The following is a 16,135-nucleotide window of genomic DNA, read 5'->3' on the forward strand; positions in this document are numbered from 1 at the left end:
ATTATCCCAACAAATTCCCTACCATTATATATATGACTAGTGGAAAAATATCATAAGCCTCTGTAATGAGATTTGACGCAGAAATATCAAAAAAATTTACATACAAAAAGAAAAACATATCTATTAAGTACTTAGACACGTCCATTGATAAAAGTTCACCACCCCTGTCGTAGAGATGTTTGTCCGTCTTGCTATTCTACTATCCTCCCCTCCTTTATCGTATCATCGAACGGCCAAGCTTTTACTTTTATGCTCTGTTTACCTAAATTTCTCTCTCCATTTAATTACCCAAGCCCGGTTAATGTGTTTCACAAATGCCCATAATTTCAAAGATAGGTACGGTGCGAACTACGTGTTTTGGTACTCCTACTAAAACATTGACATCCATACTAATATTATAAATGCAAAAGTGTGTCTGTCTGTCTGTCTGCTAGCTTTTCACGGCCCAACCGTTCAACTGATTTTGATGAAATTTGGTACAGAGTTAGCTTATACCCCGGGGGGACATTCCACAAGGGGAGCTACTTTTCATCCCGGAAAATTGATGAGTTCCCGCGGGATTTTTAAAAATCTAAATCCACACGAACGTATGAAGTCGCGGGCATCTAGTTTCCAAATAAATTAAAAAAAAAAAAACCAGAAACATATCAAAACTTGCAGAACCAGCAGTATCCGAACCTGTGTCTCCTGCTATTGCGCCTGACGGTCTGACCGCTAAGCCACGGTTCACTTGCCAATGACGAAATTTGTGATAGGTATGTATGTTCACTCAGTAGTCAGTACTGAAGCGACTGTTAATGTCATCTAGTAGCGACACTTTGTAGTTATTGAAACTAATGTCATTCTCATTGACTAATTGGTTTCGCCATACTTAATGGATATTATTTTGATATTTCAGGTAATAAATACATTTGCAGTTAATAAAAATACAGTCCAATTTCGTGATAGAATATATCTTTAAATCACTAATCGTAGTCAAACATAAACCTTTACCACAGTCCTTTTACCTGTCGACGATGAAAAAAAAGTCTGGAATGCAAAATATCGACATGACTTTGAATGTAGAATTGATATGGGAATGGGAGGTATTCATCCGCCTACCGAGTGCATCTTATTTATGATCGCTACTGTAGCAGCCAGAGAGCTGTCGTAGGTGTACTAGAGGCCGTGATGTCCCGCAAAACGGCTTATACATACTAGCGGTGGGAGACCCCAAGCACAATGAGTGTGACAACGCTTTCTTGCAGCTTTATTTATGTAAAGTGGGTAGTCTTATAACTTTGGATATGCAACTTTATTAACAGACAATAACTAACAGTCAGAGACCCAAAGTATAAAGTTACGTACCTGCGTGTTACGAACGCGGGATGCAGGAGTGACGCGAATCTATAAGTACGTGCCAATAAATATCGTGAAAGGCCGCTGACGTTCCGGCTTCGTAGTCGCTTTGGTTTCATACTGGGGGGGGGACCCGTGCTTAGTATGTTACAGTCGACATATTTTAAGTTGAGTCGTCGAGTTATTTGTCTGTTTCGCTCGCACTTACCTCCAACCAACCTGTAAGTGCGAGCGAAACAAACGATATGTTGAGATGGTGATGATGATTATGACATATTTGTAAAATTAAGTGGGTAAGTATTTTTGATGCCTGAAGTACCTACCTATAATAAATCGGCAATTCAGCATCAGCGTCTCTATGGTACCTACAGCTCAATGGCAGCGGCGCCGGCGCAAGTCTCAGCGGAATGGATTTTAGAAAGAGTTTAATGGATTTCACAAAGATAAATAGCTTGTGTTTGTGTGAATTGCGAGAAAATTGACCTCATAAGTTATTCAATGATTGCTTAGCTAGGTATATCTTTTAGTCAATTTATACCTAAAATTCTTAAATTGAACATAGCGGGCATCGAACCTTGGAGCTCCCACTTATAAAGCCAGATCGTACCTACAGCACTGTTCCAGCAAGATCATGTTCTGTCCCAGAAAGAAGGGGATTTATTGGATTAATAGATAGGTACTTAACTTAGGAAATGTCATGTAGCAGAATACATAAAGATTACCTAGGTAGGTACTTTGATATTACGAGCGCGATAACTAATAATAATAATCAAGAGGAATACCTATCTGTAATCTGTCGATAGGTTAAAGTTCTCAAAAAAGAAAGACTGGTGGTCTTTCTTTTTTGAGAATTTTACAAGTTACAACACAATAAAAGCGTCAATCAGAAAAACAGGTATCAAGTACTTATTTAAATATTTTAACAAATAATTATTGAAATATGATTTGATTTATATAGTAATTAGATAAGGCTAGCTTTAAGTTTTATTGTATTAAAAAAAAAAAAAAAAAAATAAAAAAAAAAAAAAAAAATTATTGAAATAATATAACAAAAAGTCAAAAAAGAACGTTGCTTACTAGTAATGTATCGACAATCAACTTGTACCTATAGCATAAGATATTTATTTCTATTAATAACTAGCTGACCTGCCCCGGCTTCGCTCGTGTGGAGTTTAGAAAATTGAGGGGGAGGTTGAATTAAATTTTTCTCTCCGTAAGAACCATCCTCGTACTTCAAGGAATATTACCTATAAAAAAGAATTAGCGAAATCGGTTCAGCAGTTCTCGAGATTTGCGATGAGCAACACATTTAGTGATTCATTTTTATATTATAGAAGATGAAAAAGATTTAATTGAATCAAAAATAACTTAAATACACGCGTATGGTCAGTCTTATACCACGTCCCTTTTATTTTAAAGTCAATGCTGTGCCATTAACCTTTGGACACTATTATAAACTTGAGCTCAATCAGACTCATTACCACATCGATTCAGACATACCTACCTCTCCCGGCCTTTCTCGACGGCCATCAATCTCCTTCCATGTATAGAACTGTACAATATGTGTATTTTGAACCCTATTGCTTACGTAATAAGCTCTACAGAACCAGCTTTCACCAATTATATTCAAGCTTACGCTTGTAGCTATAGGTAGGTTGATAAATCGACAACCTACTTGATGAAATACGTGAAGATATTTAGCAAAAATTATTCGAATAATAGCTGGCAGCTATAAATAAATTGCCACAGCCCACAATATTTCATTTTACCGAAAATGCAAAGGAAAATATTATTGATAGAGTCAAATTATCTAGAAAGAAGTGGAGTAGAGAGTCTAAGGCTGAGATCTATAGAGCGCACTTTGACTTTGCTCAGACTTAAGATTGAGTTAAAACGAGACAGATTTATGTGAAAGATATAGCTCTGTCGCGTTCTAACTCTGTCTTAAGTCTTAGCAAAGTCAAAGTGCGCTCCATAGATCATTTCAGCCTTAGACTTCATAGAGACTAGAGGCATGCATGTTTCTTCATGATATTTTCTTTCATCGTTGCAAATGCAAATGATTGCTTAAAACAAACACAGCTCCGAAAAGTTAAAGGATAGAACCTTGGACTCCTGAATAGGCTGAAGGAAAAAACAGCTTATAGGTAAAATATCGCATGAATATATACCCACTTAATGTTTATTCATAATATTATGCTGTTTTACTCATGTCTTTGTCCTAACATTTAGCAGGACAATCTAGAAAAAAGGTTTAAAAGAGAGGCAAAGTTGGCAAAGAACCCATTAGCGTCCCATGCGTAAAGGCCTTCCGTTGAAAGGACCTGAATTACCCCACTTTACGGTGGGGTAAATGGGGGCAATGGGAATCTCTTAAATGTAGGGTAAAATGGGCAAAAGAGTTGTAACGTGAAACGTGTGTAACCTAAATGCGTAGCCATCCTTTATGCAGTTTAGAAGCTTTTTATCAGTAGCTTTTTACAAACGTTAAACCAGCTTCAATTGCGCTTGGTGGTCTGACAGAGATGTGTGGTTAAAGTTATGAGGAGAGTTTAGAACTGCTTTGATTTATGCATAGCTTTATGCGTTAAAAAACTTCTTTACTAGGTAGAACGTTATACCTATAGCGGGCGAGCTCGAGTGTCGTACAGGTGTGCGGGGCGTCTCCCCGCATCATACCCAGATTGCCATCTCAACCTGTCGTGGACTATAATGTTGACTAGCAAGTTTTCTAGCAAAAGTCTCTGTCATTCTCATAAACTCATATTCTACTCCCTCTACAACCTCTCGCATTGCCAAGGGTCACTGGTAGAGATCTCTTATAGAGATAAGTGCTTCCCCGTCCACTTTTACTCTCTTTTTCTTTTTACTTGTAAATTTTTTTGTTGTACAAATAAAAAAAAATAAAAAAATTGATTTCAATTTCTACAAGTTTTCAGTAAACAAATTTGTAGAATTTGACTTGCTGCGTTTGCACAACGCAAAAAGCTAACTTTTACCAGAAATTATGGAAGTCACTTGGTCTAAATTACCTATATTAACACAGGTCTGATAGAGTCCACACTTGTTATTGTGATTTATGATACTTTCTGTACTCTCACTCTCACAGGTCTAAGGTTACATTACAAGCCAATGCTCTTGGTCAGTAGGTACACACCTTTATCTCCGCGAAGGAGTTTTTTTTTTTTTTTTAAAGAATATTAGCCATGTTAAATAACTAATATTCCCCTTTCCTCTCCAACTAAGCGTCAGGCTTGTGCTAGGAGTAGGTACGACAATAGTGCAACGGGCGGGGTTTGAACCGTCGCGTCGACCTTTCGGTTTTCAGTCCACTCCTTTACCGGTGGAGCTATTGAGGCTTCGTTCATTTTCATTCCCATGTTTAGAGAACAAATAATATTTAATAGAACACAATAATATCATAGGATAAAAGAAAAAAAGGGGCACCCGCATCAGCCGCATAAACATCTTAAGTAACAATCGCAAACAGTAGGGTTGCCTCAATGTTTGCGCACGAAACATATCTGTTGGCTCAGTTGATTGCTATCGAAACTTTACAACTGACCACTCGGAATCGGATTACCGGTTCGTTACGATCCAACATTTTTGTTTGTTTGACCGCTAACAACGCAAACAATACGGACAGTTTGGGCATTGGGGTAGCGTGTTTGCTCAACCCTGATATAGTTCTGTTTGCGCTGCAATTTGCGATTCCGACTTTTAATTACGCATATCGCTGTTTTAACTTTTGTAGTTCCGATTTGTGCTTTTGGTTTCAAGTTCAGAATTGTTAAATTAGCTCTAGTAGGTACTTACATAATATCAATATGAAATTACTTTATACTTTACTTTATTTTTATTTATTGCACACAACACAAAGTAAACAAAAAAAGAACATACAAGGATCTTCATCTAATAGCTGTAACATGCAAAGGCGGCCTTATCGAACCTTGATACTTAATAAACCAGGAAACTCTAAAAGTTAAGTACAAGTTGGCCATTTGCGTGGGTGGTATATCTGACCCCTAACTAGGTTATCTGTATCTAGGATGACATTTCCATTCCCGATGCGGTTTGCGGCTTATGAGTTTACATAGGTTAACATAGTAAATAGATGACACTACATTTATTTTTGTACTTTAATTAATTACCCATTTAAAAATAGAAGGTATACTTTTAAGTAGGTCCTTAAGAGCTTGAGATGGCAATAGGGGTATGAGGCGGGAGGACAAACCGCACACTCGCGCTTGCCCGCACCGGGTTAGCGTGGGGGATGTGCGGGCGTGCGGGGCGTTCCCTCCCGGATTGCTATTTCAACCTCTCGCGTACTATAGGTACCTACTTACCTATACCTACTTTAAATTAAAACTTAATTTTAACTAAATTCTGTAAGTGTTTGTAGCTATTACCTACCTATAATCTGTTTTAATTTTACCTGAGATTTAAATAAATTATAGCTGAGCCACTGAACCGTGGTACAGTTTAAATAAAAGGAAAATGTAAAAAATTAAAAAAAGGAGGAAGATTTTTTAAAATTAGGTTTTACAAAATCCAAATTGGAATATTATTTTATTTAAGATTAATAAAGAAGTAATTAAACTATTAATAAACTTAAATCTAAAAAAAAACAACATTAAATTAAAACTAAAATAAATTATTACAAATCCAAATTATTTATAATTTAAAAATCTATAAAACAATTGCAATATCAAGCAAAATCAAGTGCCTAAGTATTTTCTTAAATCATAATGGCTTTAACTTTAATGAAATGCTTTGGCGTTACAGTTGCCTTCATTTATGAAATCATTGAAATCTTACCAAAAAATAGGTAGGTAGGTTTTTTACCAAAAAATTGAGACAGGACCTATCTCTATTTTTTGGTAAAAAACCTGTCTTAACCAAATCAAACTACCGAGTTCTAATACAGGATGGCAACAGCACGGCAAAATTGAATGATCGACTGCAGACAAAACAGCCGATTGACGTACCCAGCGTTCCTAAAAACATTGACGCACGTCCCATTGCAAATATATTCAACGAAAATCCCTATTAACTATTCATCGGAGCGGTACACCAAAAGATCCCACGCAAAAACCAAAGAGATTGATATATCCGCCTAATTTGCCTATAATAAAATATGTCATATCATATGGCTTTTGAGCCCTGCAACGGAGCCTAAAAACAGCCTTTTCAAAGAACACCGTATATCCGGTTGGAATTCATCGGACAAAAAAAAGGAAATTGGTCTTTAAGGATCCTTCCAATTAAATAAAGAGAAAGGCTTAAGTGATGGGGGCCTCGAGAGGCATAAATCAGTTTAGTGGATTTTAATTATGGTAATCAGGATGTCCTTTTCTCTTTTACTTCTTTGGCCCTTTGTGGTCTAATTTGTGTGCACTGAATATTGCGGCAATTGAAATCTAAACTCTGCTTTTTATTGGACATGCGCGAGTTGTCTTATTGTTAGGAATTCGTATAGGTTATTTTTAGGGTTCCGTATCTCCAGAGAATAAAAGGAACCCTTATAGGATCACTTCGTTTTCTGTCCATATTATCTGTCAAGGCCCGTCGGAATCAAAACCTATATAGGGTAGGTACATCTTCATGAAATTTGGGGATAACCCGAACTGCCCCTGCCCGGAATCGAACCCGACACCTCACAGCGGTCACCACTGCGTCAGGGAGGTCTCAGGCACATTTAAAAAAGGTATCTACGTATACCTAGTAGGTACCTACTTTAAAAAGTTTTTATACTTACAATAAACTTATTTCTTGGCTCTTTCACAATCTCCCGGGTGACTGAATAAATGTTTTTAGACATCCGTTAAATGTAATATATGTATAAATAAAATTAAAACAATAATTTAATTTATTACGCACTTACGTCTGTATCCGTGCATAGATTACAGTCAATAAAAATTAGTCGAAACCCTGTTATTATCAGCAAGTTAGCACTAAAGGAATTAATAATCTGACATTATAGCATAATTAAGGATAATTTGCTTTGTTTTTCTAGCGATAAATTATCTACTACAGTCCAAGCATCCACGTGGAACTAATTTATTTACTCTGTGCACACCGCGGCCTTTTAATTGTAGTTCTTATTAATGTAATAATAGAGTATAAAATGCGAGCGATTATTCAAATAACGTTACAGTCAAAGAAAAGCAGGTGACCATTATTGCTTCTAAATGAATATATTATAGCTCTCAAAGTTTTTACCACACATTTTCTTTAGAACGGGAGCCATTTCAATGAATTAACTTTCCGTGTTAGGCAATTTTTCTTCGAAACGTGTTAAAATGGTTTTGTAATTGTCTGACGGGTATGAATAATTGATGTTGTTGCTAAGCGGTTTTCAGTACGCTTCAATAGGCAAGATTGCGCGATAGGTGTTTCATCGTATGTGATATTTACATAATTATACGGAAAATAGAACATTCCTGATTTAAATAGCTCGTTTCTCACAATCCATAACGCTTTGGCGTCCCGGTACAATGCCGCGTACAAAATTGATCGAGTTGAGATTGCCTGATCCCTCTGATCCCATTTATTTAACTACAGTGTTTTCTAAGACTGTATTATAAAAATCATTTACCATCGTGTGTCGTGTGTATCGCCAAGTGGTTGAGACTTGAGACGTCCGTCTCCTAATCAGAGGTGGGGGTTCGATCCCAAGCACGCACCTCTGACTTTTCGGAGTTATGTGTTCGTTTTAAGTAATTTACTAAATATTACTTAGTAAGTTAATTACTTAAAACATCATCATCATCATTCCTCACGAATGATGATGATGATGATGATGATGATAATTACGACTCATTACAAAATGTCAATTTAACCGATAGAGGTTAAAGGAACATCAATTTAAGCACATAGGTATAGTACGCGACAGGTCGAGATGGCAATTGGGGTTCATACACCGATTGCCATCTCAACCTCCGCCTCATGGCAGAGGGACGCTCCACGCACTCGCACGTCTCCCCGCCCGCACTGGGTTAGCGCGGGGGCTGTGCGGGTGTGCGGAGCGTCCCCACCCCGATTGCCATCTCGATCTGTCGCATACTATACTTACCTATATCTAATATTATAGGCCATAGGTCGAAACTCATTAGATATTATGAAATCGCTTTTGACTAGTCAAACGAATGACGTAGGTAATAGGTAGGTATGTATGTGAATAATGAAGATAGTGAGGGGAGTAATCAGATCGGACCAGCATAGCATTACCCTCAGATTGATGTAGCCGCGTCAATCTTAATTCCTCGTAATAACACAATATTATTCATATTCTTCACATGTATGAATAGAGATTCAATCTGTTGCGTCCATAATAATTAACTCGATTAGCGATTAAGATCCATAAAGAACTGATTTGAACTTAAAAGTCAAAGTCAAATTATTTAAGTAGGTATTTAAATTGGGTTCTAGTGTACACTTTTTGGTTGACAATTGTTTAATTTGTAAATTAATGATGATCTTAATGGTGAAAAATAATTTCGTTAACTTAAAACTACGAGGGGATTTTTCGATCGAAAATGTAATGGACCTACAATAAAAATCCTTGAAAACATTAGCGCAATGCGTAATAGGAAAAACCAATTCGTTGCGTGGGAAATCGCCTTTGCTAGGATGACTCTACAAATGCAAACAATACGCAGCATCCCCCGTAATAATTTATACGAGAAATCACCCTCGGCGTCACTTCCTATTCCACCGGAAGCTCGTAGCCGCCATTTTGGACGCACGCGGCAGGAAGCGAGCGCACGCGCATCGCAACGTCACTTCCGGTTCGGTTGTCACTAGGACACTTTAGTGAAAATATTTTGCAGGATTTGGTGATTTCAAACGCTTGATTTGGTGTTGAAATTTATTGCATTTTGAAGTTTAGGGGTGGGTTTTGAAGTGTCACAATGTTGGTGCATTTCCATCTCTTTTATCATAAGTAGGTACTATTTATAGTGTTAATGAATCTATCATTGTATAAATAGACCTACCTACAGGTTTTTAAAAAGATTAATATCTTAGATTTTTATATACCTCGATACATAGAGGTCAGTGATATTATTATATATTATGTATATTGAAATAACAGACACCGTCGATACAGTACGCGCGGCGAGAGTTTGGCTTTGACCGTTATTGCGCAGAAATCAGAAATTGGGTATCAACGGGCAATTAGTGGGGTGCGGGGCGGGTGTGTAGGCGCACGCGGTGCTCTGATTGGCGCTCCACTGCTCCAGTCGTTCCCTGCCTCTGTTTGTACAATCACGTTCACAAGTGAATTGCTATTTTCGTTAATTGTTTATTATATAAGAATCTGAATAGCACTGCTGCTAAGACTTTTTTTTAATGTTAACTTTTGTATTTAATAATTATTTTAAGTTTTCTTTTGTTTGTATGTACCAATTTTACATGTATCTTGGAATAAATAATTTTATTAAAAAACAATTATTTAGAATTTTCATCGCTGTCTCTGTAAACTTTAAAAGGAAATAAACATTTTACATAAGTAAAATAACTATCAATAGTTTTAATAAATGAAGAAGTTTATCTATTTCGTATTATTTTCTAGCATTATTACCACTGTACATGAATTTTGACCCACTCAAATATCCAACCTGGTACATAAAAAAGGAAAAGTATTGTGTGCGTGACAGTACCCATGCGCAGTAATCCCCTCCACCCGAAGGTCAAAGCCAAACTCTCGCCGCGCGATCTGTACGAGTGTCACTCTGGTTCATATAATAACTATGTATGTGTTAAAAAAAATATTAGGTATTTATGTCAGCTTCTTTTGGCTGGTTCTGATTTCAAAGCCAATTGTTGATTAAGAAATTTAAAAAACTTAGGAAAGTAGACGACGGCAATAACGATATACCTAGGTACCTACTTTGGTTGGTTATAAGTAGGATCGAAAGCTTTACTTATTTTCTAATCCCTAGCGTGCCGTAGAAACTTAATCTTCATAATACATACTCAATGACCTATCGTAAAAATGTGATTGGAAAGAAACGGTATCGCTCACTCTATTGGAGTGTTTAATATAGGTAGTGTAATGCACTATTTTGCTTTGACCCAGTCAAGTAAGTTTTTGTTTGTTAATAAATATATATAAATAAATAAATGAAATCTTTTTATTCGAAGCAACTATGGCTCAATTTGTTAGTAGACATGCAGACTCACCAAAACTAATGTTAGTAAGTAGTACTACGTTAGTAGGTATCGTAGATAGAATAATAGGTAGATTTAAGTACTGTGTAACCGCGTATGAGATAGCGATAGCACGACGTAACGATGAATTACACGACAATCATTACCATTGTTTAGTAGTCAATATTTGTATTAACCGATCAACAATATTTGTATTAAACGTTTTTTATGTGAATTCAAGTAAATAACTCTTGAGAAATACAATTACGCCACGAATTCTCAAAGTTTTACTTATGTATTCTTGAAAAAAACCAGTTACACAATAAGGGACAAAAAATAGGTTAGCTGCGTCTCTGTTTATCACATTAGTAATTTTATCTGTGCTCTCTTTTTAGTGCGAATGAGAAAGCAAACGTTCTTGCATCTACCTTTATTACTCTATCTACGGTAGGTATCTACTATTATATCTTCTGTGGTAGTACTACTAGGTAGGTATATTTGTGGCAAAAAGACAGAACATTTACAAAATATGTGGCCTCACCAACACTTGAACAAAGTATTCTAGCGTTGCGTTGGTGAGTTCATCTCGCTCGCAAACATGTTGGATGCGGTTGGTACATGAGCGCAGCCTTGTCAGTAGTGATGATTCCTACTTCCGCATTATTGCAAAGAAGTCATCAGTCCGTTCATCTGTTAAAATTTAATTATAATAATAACGGGTCGCCATTTTCTGAAGCAGGTTCGTACTTAAGTGTCGAAAGGTGCGGTAAAACCCGCGCCGATAGGTATGTAGTCTGAGTCGCCACGCGTAGGTACAGTACCCGGCAGGAAATATTGTGCATCGATCTTTAGAAAGAGATAGCGGTTCTGTAGAGCGTTGTCTCTGTCGTTGAGACCGATTAAACTTCACATAGGTATGAGTGACAAAGACAACGCTCTACGAAGCCGGAATCTCTTTCTAAAGGTCGATGGCCAATTTTTCTTGTCGGCTACTGTAGGTTATTATGTGTCACACACAATTTGTCTTAACTTTGCGTGAAGGAAGGACAAAACAAACAATCACACTTTTGCATTCAATAATATTAGAAAAACCGTAGCTCTATGATCAATAAAAATTTCCATAGCCACAAAATTGCATAGCATGTTGCATAGAATCTCTTTTCAAACACGCTATTTTATCTGTGCCTATATTCACAAAACCTCCATTGAAACGCGGTAGTTTATCTGTATCTATATCCACAAATTGCCGCGCAATAGCGCCGGCCGTCGATATAAATCTTCTATTGAAACAGGCCTCTCTCAACCATTCACGAGGATCTTTTCAACGCGGAAAAACAGACAGACTCGGTACTAAATAAACACTCCTGCGGGCCAGAGATCAAAGCGCGATATGATACATACGCGGTTTAATTTGGCGCCAACTGAACTGACAGGACGCCATTTTGTAAGTTTTCGCGGTATTGAGTCGGTTTTTTCAGCGGACGCTGGGATGTGAACTATCGGTTTTGGAATATTAAAACTTTTGAAGCGAAGCTTCTTTTGGTTGATAAAATTCTTTTGGGTGAGTAACCGACATAGCTCAACGGGTTGCGAAGCTGAAGTGGCAATGGGCAGAGCACATAGTTCGTAAAACCGATATAGACGTTGGGGTCCCAAGGTGCTGGAATGGCGACCTCGCACCGGAAGACGCAGCGTTGGAAGACCCCCACTAGGTGGACGGACGACATCAGACGAGTCGCAGGGAGATCTATGTCCATTGTCCAGCTGTGGACGTCTATCGGTTGATGATGATGATGATGATGATGATAAGGGTATTGTAACCTCTGGGTAAGCACTCTCTATTCCCTCACTTTCCTAATTCTCTTAATCTCTAGCACTAGCAACATAGACTTCAGCAACCTCTGGGTGGTTTCAGTAGGTTCCTATACTACGTATTATTCTACAGTAAGCACCTATAAAATCTAAAAGATTAAAAACTAGTGTAGGTACTACAGTAAGGTACGCCCAAGAAAGTAATAAACATCGGCCTTTAGAATTTCAGCTTTGTAGAGCGTTGTCTCTGTCACTCATACCTATATAACGTTTTGTTGGTTTCAACGAAAGAGACAACGCTCTACAAATCTGCTATCTCCTTCTAAAAGTAGATTACTTTCTGCCGCGTACTGTAAGTAGTTTTCATTTTATCGATACTCAACCCGCCACAGGGCGCAGCCTTTCGAGTTACACGGGTGTACTCGAGCCGGTAGAGCTAGAGTGTTTATGAGTTTTCATTATTCATGCACCGCGGCGCATTCTTGGGGGCTGCAAATACGTGTCCGAGATGTGTGCTGTTTATTTATTTAGGACTTTTCACGCACGGTTTTTACACGCGTAGGCACACGAGGGTTAGGTTATTAAAATAGACTTTTTAGAAACCTAACCGTAGATATTTTGAAGTAAGTAGATAGGTATACGTTGATGATATGGCGTAGTTGCAACAGCGTATGTCAGTCGATTATAATATTACTAGATGATGCCCACGACTTCGTGCGCGTGGATTTAGGTTTTTTTTAATTCCGCAGGAACTTTTTAATTTTCCGGGATAAAAAATAGCTTATGTCCGTCCTTGGAATGTAAGCTAACTCTGTACCAAATTTTATCGAAATCGGTTGAACGGGACGTGAAGAGCTAGTAAACAGACACACTTTCGTATTTAGTATGGATCCTATTACTTAGATTAGTTTTGTCTGACTTTAATTTCTTCCAATAATTTTCAGGCAAATTCGATAATTTCGAATTATAGAATGCTCAGGTTCTATACCTTACATAGTTACAGTTTGAGTGTATTACTTACCTACTTAGTAGTTTGTAGATGCCTACAGTGCAGAGCTGTTAGAGCACAGAATATTATGTTGGAGTCAATTTTTTTTTCTTTTTTTTTAAAGAATATTAGCCATGTTAAATGACTAATATTCCCCTTTCCTCTCCAATTAAGCGTCAGGCTTGTGCTAGGAGTAGGTACGACAATAGTGCAACGGGCGGGGTTTGAACCGTCGACCTTTCGGTTTTCAGTCCACTCCTATACCGGTTGAGCTATTGAGGCTCTGTACGTATAATATATACTTACTTACTTAGTTTATCTATATACCTAGACTTACCTGTACATCTTAACCTAATTAAACACACTTTAACAACTTTTTGAGTTAATATATAAAGTACGTTAATAACTATTATAGATCCATTAATTAATAAGGCTCTTTTTTTCCCATATTCGATCACCATAATAGGTATGTAGGCAGCGTCAGGTAATTTTCACAGATACATAATATTTAATAGCCGTTTAAAGTATCTGCTTAATGCATCGAGTTACGGCTTTAATGGTGGGTAATGACACTAATTGCGTTTTGAAGGAATGCTCACAAGCTCGCGTATGCAATGTGTGTGGCATAGGCTCTACCCACCACGGAATACATGAATAGGTAAAGAAGGGGTATATAGGGGTATACCTTGGTCAAAGAATTAGTTTGGCCATCCAAAGGGGTAATGCTGCCAGCATCTTCGGTACAATGCCTCGCTGCGGTGGTCTCGATGAGGTTTTAGATTTAATTTAATTTATTTTAGTTTTAATTTAATGTTGTTTTTTTTAGATTTAAGTTTATTACTTACTTATTATATCTTTATGGATATTCAATTAAAATAATTCATCTATTAAAAGTATAGAAGCGTGAGGAAACTTGCATGTCTGAGAGTTCTCCATAATGTTTTCCAAGGTGTGTGAAATCTGCCAATTCGCACCTGTCCACGTGGTGGACTATGGCTTAAAGCCTTCTCATTCTGCGAGGAAACCCAGTAGCGGGCTGGCGATGGGTTGAGACTAGAGATCAGGGTTGTTGCGGATGCCAATATTTTGACATCCGCGGATACGGATGCGGATTATTAGGTCACATCCGCGGATGCGGATCTCTGAAACAATGCGAATGATCCGCATTTGTGGATGCGGATGCGGGCATCCGTAACACCCATGCTTGAGATGATAGAAGCGTGAGATTGTCACCGCTTGGATGTGTACCTGCCTAATAAAATATCAGTTGCGCGTTTTTTTGTAAAACAGACGTACCTATTTGCAAAGAGTTACAGTTCAATTTAAGTTTCACTGGATACTAGAGATAATATACCTGTTCATTCGATTTTTCGTCGCTGCGCGCTTGTCCCGGTATTGAAAACAATAAATACCATTTCTATTACGTCATCACAATTCTGCGTTGGTGGAGCCCCTACTATTTTTTTTGTTCCAAATACACCTATATTAATTTTTATACGTACAGTTATTGATCTACATAGCCTAGCTTACACACTGAAGAATGAGGTTCTAACCTTATAAGTGAACCCTAAAATATAAAGCCTATCCATCATATTCTGCCTTTTAGGTAATCTAAAGCTACGGTTAAAGCGATGCATGCCGCCATATAGACAGCCAACAAAAAGACGGATAAAATATGTTATACCTTCTTGCCTTGCATATTTTATAATATTACTTAGTATGAAACTACATATAGTACCTATACGGCAGAAAATAATGTACATTGACCTTTAGAAGCAGATAGCGGATTTGTAGAACATTGTCTTTGTCGTTGAGACCGACAAAACGTCATATAGGTATGAGTGACAGAGACATCGCTCTAAAGAGCCGAAATGTCATTCTAAAGGTCGATGTAGGTACATTAATTTCTGCCGCGTACTGTACAGCATTATTGAAAGTAAAATCTTGCGCGTCAGGCGATTTTGGAATGGGTAAAAACTTCGATTTCGCGTCACTGACATCCTACCTACTAAACTAATGTAAATGGATTTAATATCCAAATTATGGAATTTCAACTTTTGATAAGTTAGGATTACATTTAATTTGAAAAAAAAACACATCTTTTTCATAGTTTTAAGTTTTTACTTCTGTCGGAAGTCTCCACTGACTGACAATTTTCATTCTTGAAAAAAATAGGTTGTTTTTTGCCAGGACTTTTCTAGGCAGGCGCGGCGGGCTGAGCGCGGTTATCTTTATGTAGTACGATAAATGCCAAACTTGATTTTACATTACAGTAACTTATGGCGCTTATGAGATATGAAGACTACGACTTGCAAGAGATAATCTAGAAATTCGAGAAGTATTCTAAGACTATCACTTAAGTTTATTACTCGTGGTAAGGGTTCACAAAAGGGGGGTAAACACGTCAGGTGTAGCTCTTAATATGATACCAAGAATTTACCACACGCTTACATAATAAGACAAAACACATTATGGCAGGCTACTAATGTATAAGGACAGCAAAGTCGGCTTAATTTTTTTGTATTTTCTCACGTATTTTTATAGCATATAAATATCCAATTAATAAAAAGGTGCAAAGGTAAAGTTTAAATTGGCTTTTATTACAAGAGTGATAGGGTTGACAATTTCGTTATTGTTTCAGAATAAATGTATGACGCCCATCTACGCTTTCTAGAGGTTCTTGGAAAGGTTTTTGCTGGTTTCCGCGCGGTCGAGAACGAGTTTTCGTGGTAGGAGGGGTTTGTTCCCAAATTAATTATGGCGTCAGGGATCGGAAAACTGGAAATTTTCTGGGCCAACAGTTAGTTATCTACGCGGCGCGTGGAATTTACCACCAAAGCATGA

This window comes from Maniola hyperantus, chromosome 9 (assembly GCF_902806685.2).
Source record: "Maniola hyperantus chromosome 9, iAphHyp1.2, whole genome shotgun sequence".
NCBI lineage: Eukaryota > Metazoa > Arthropoda > Insecta > Lepidoptera > Nymphalidae > Maniola > Maniola hyperantus.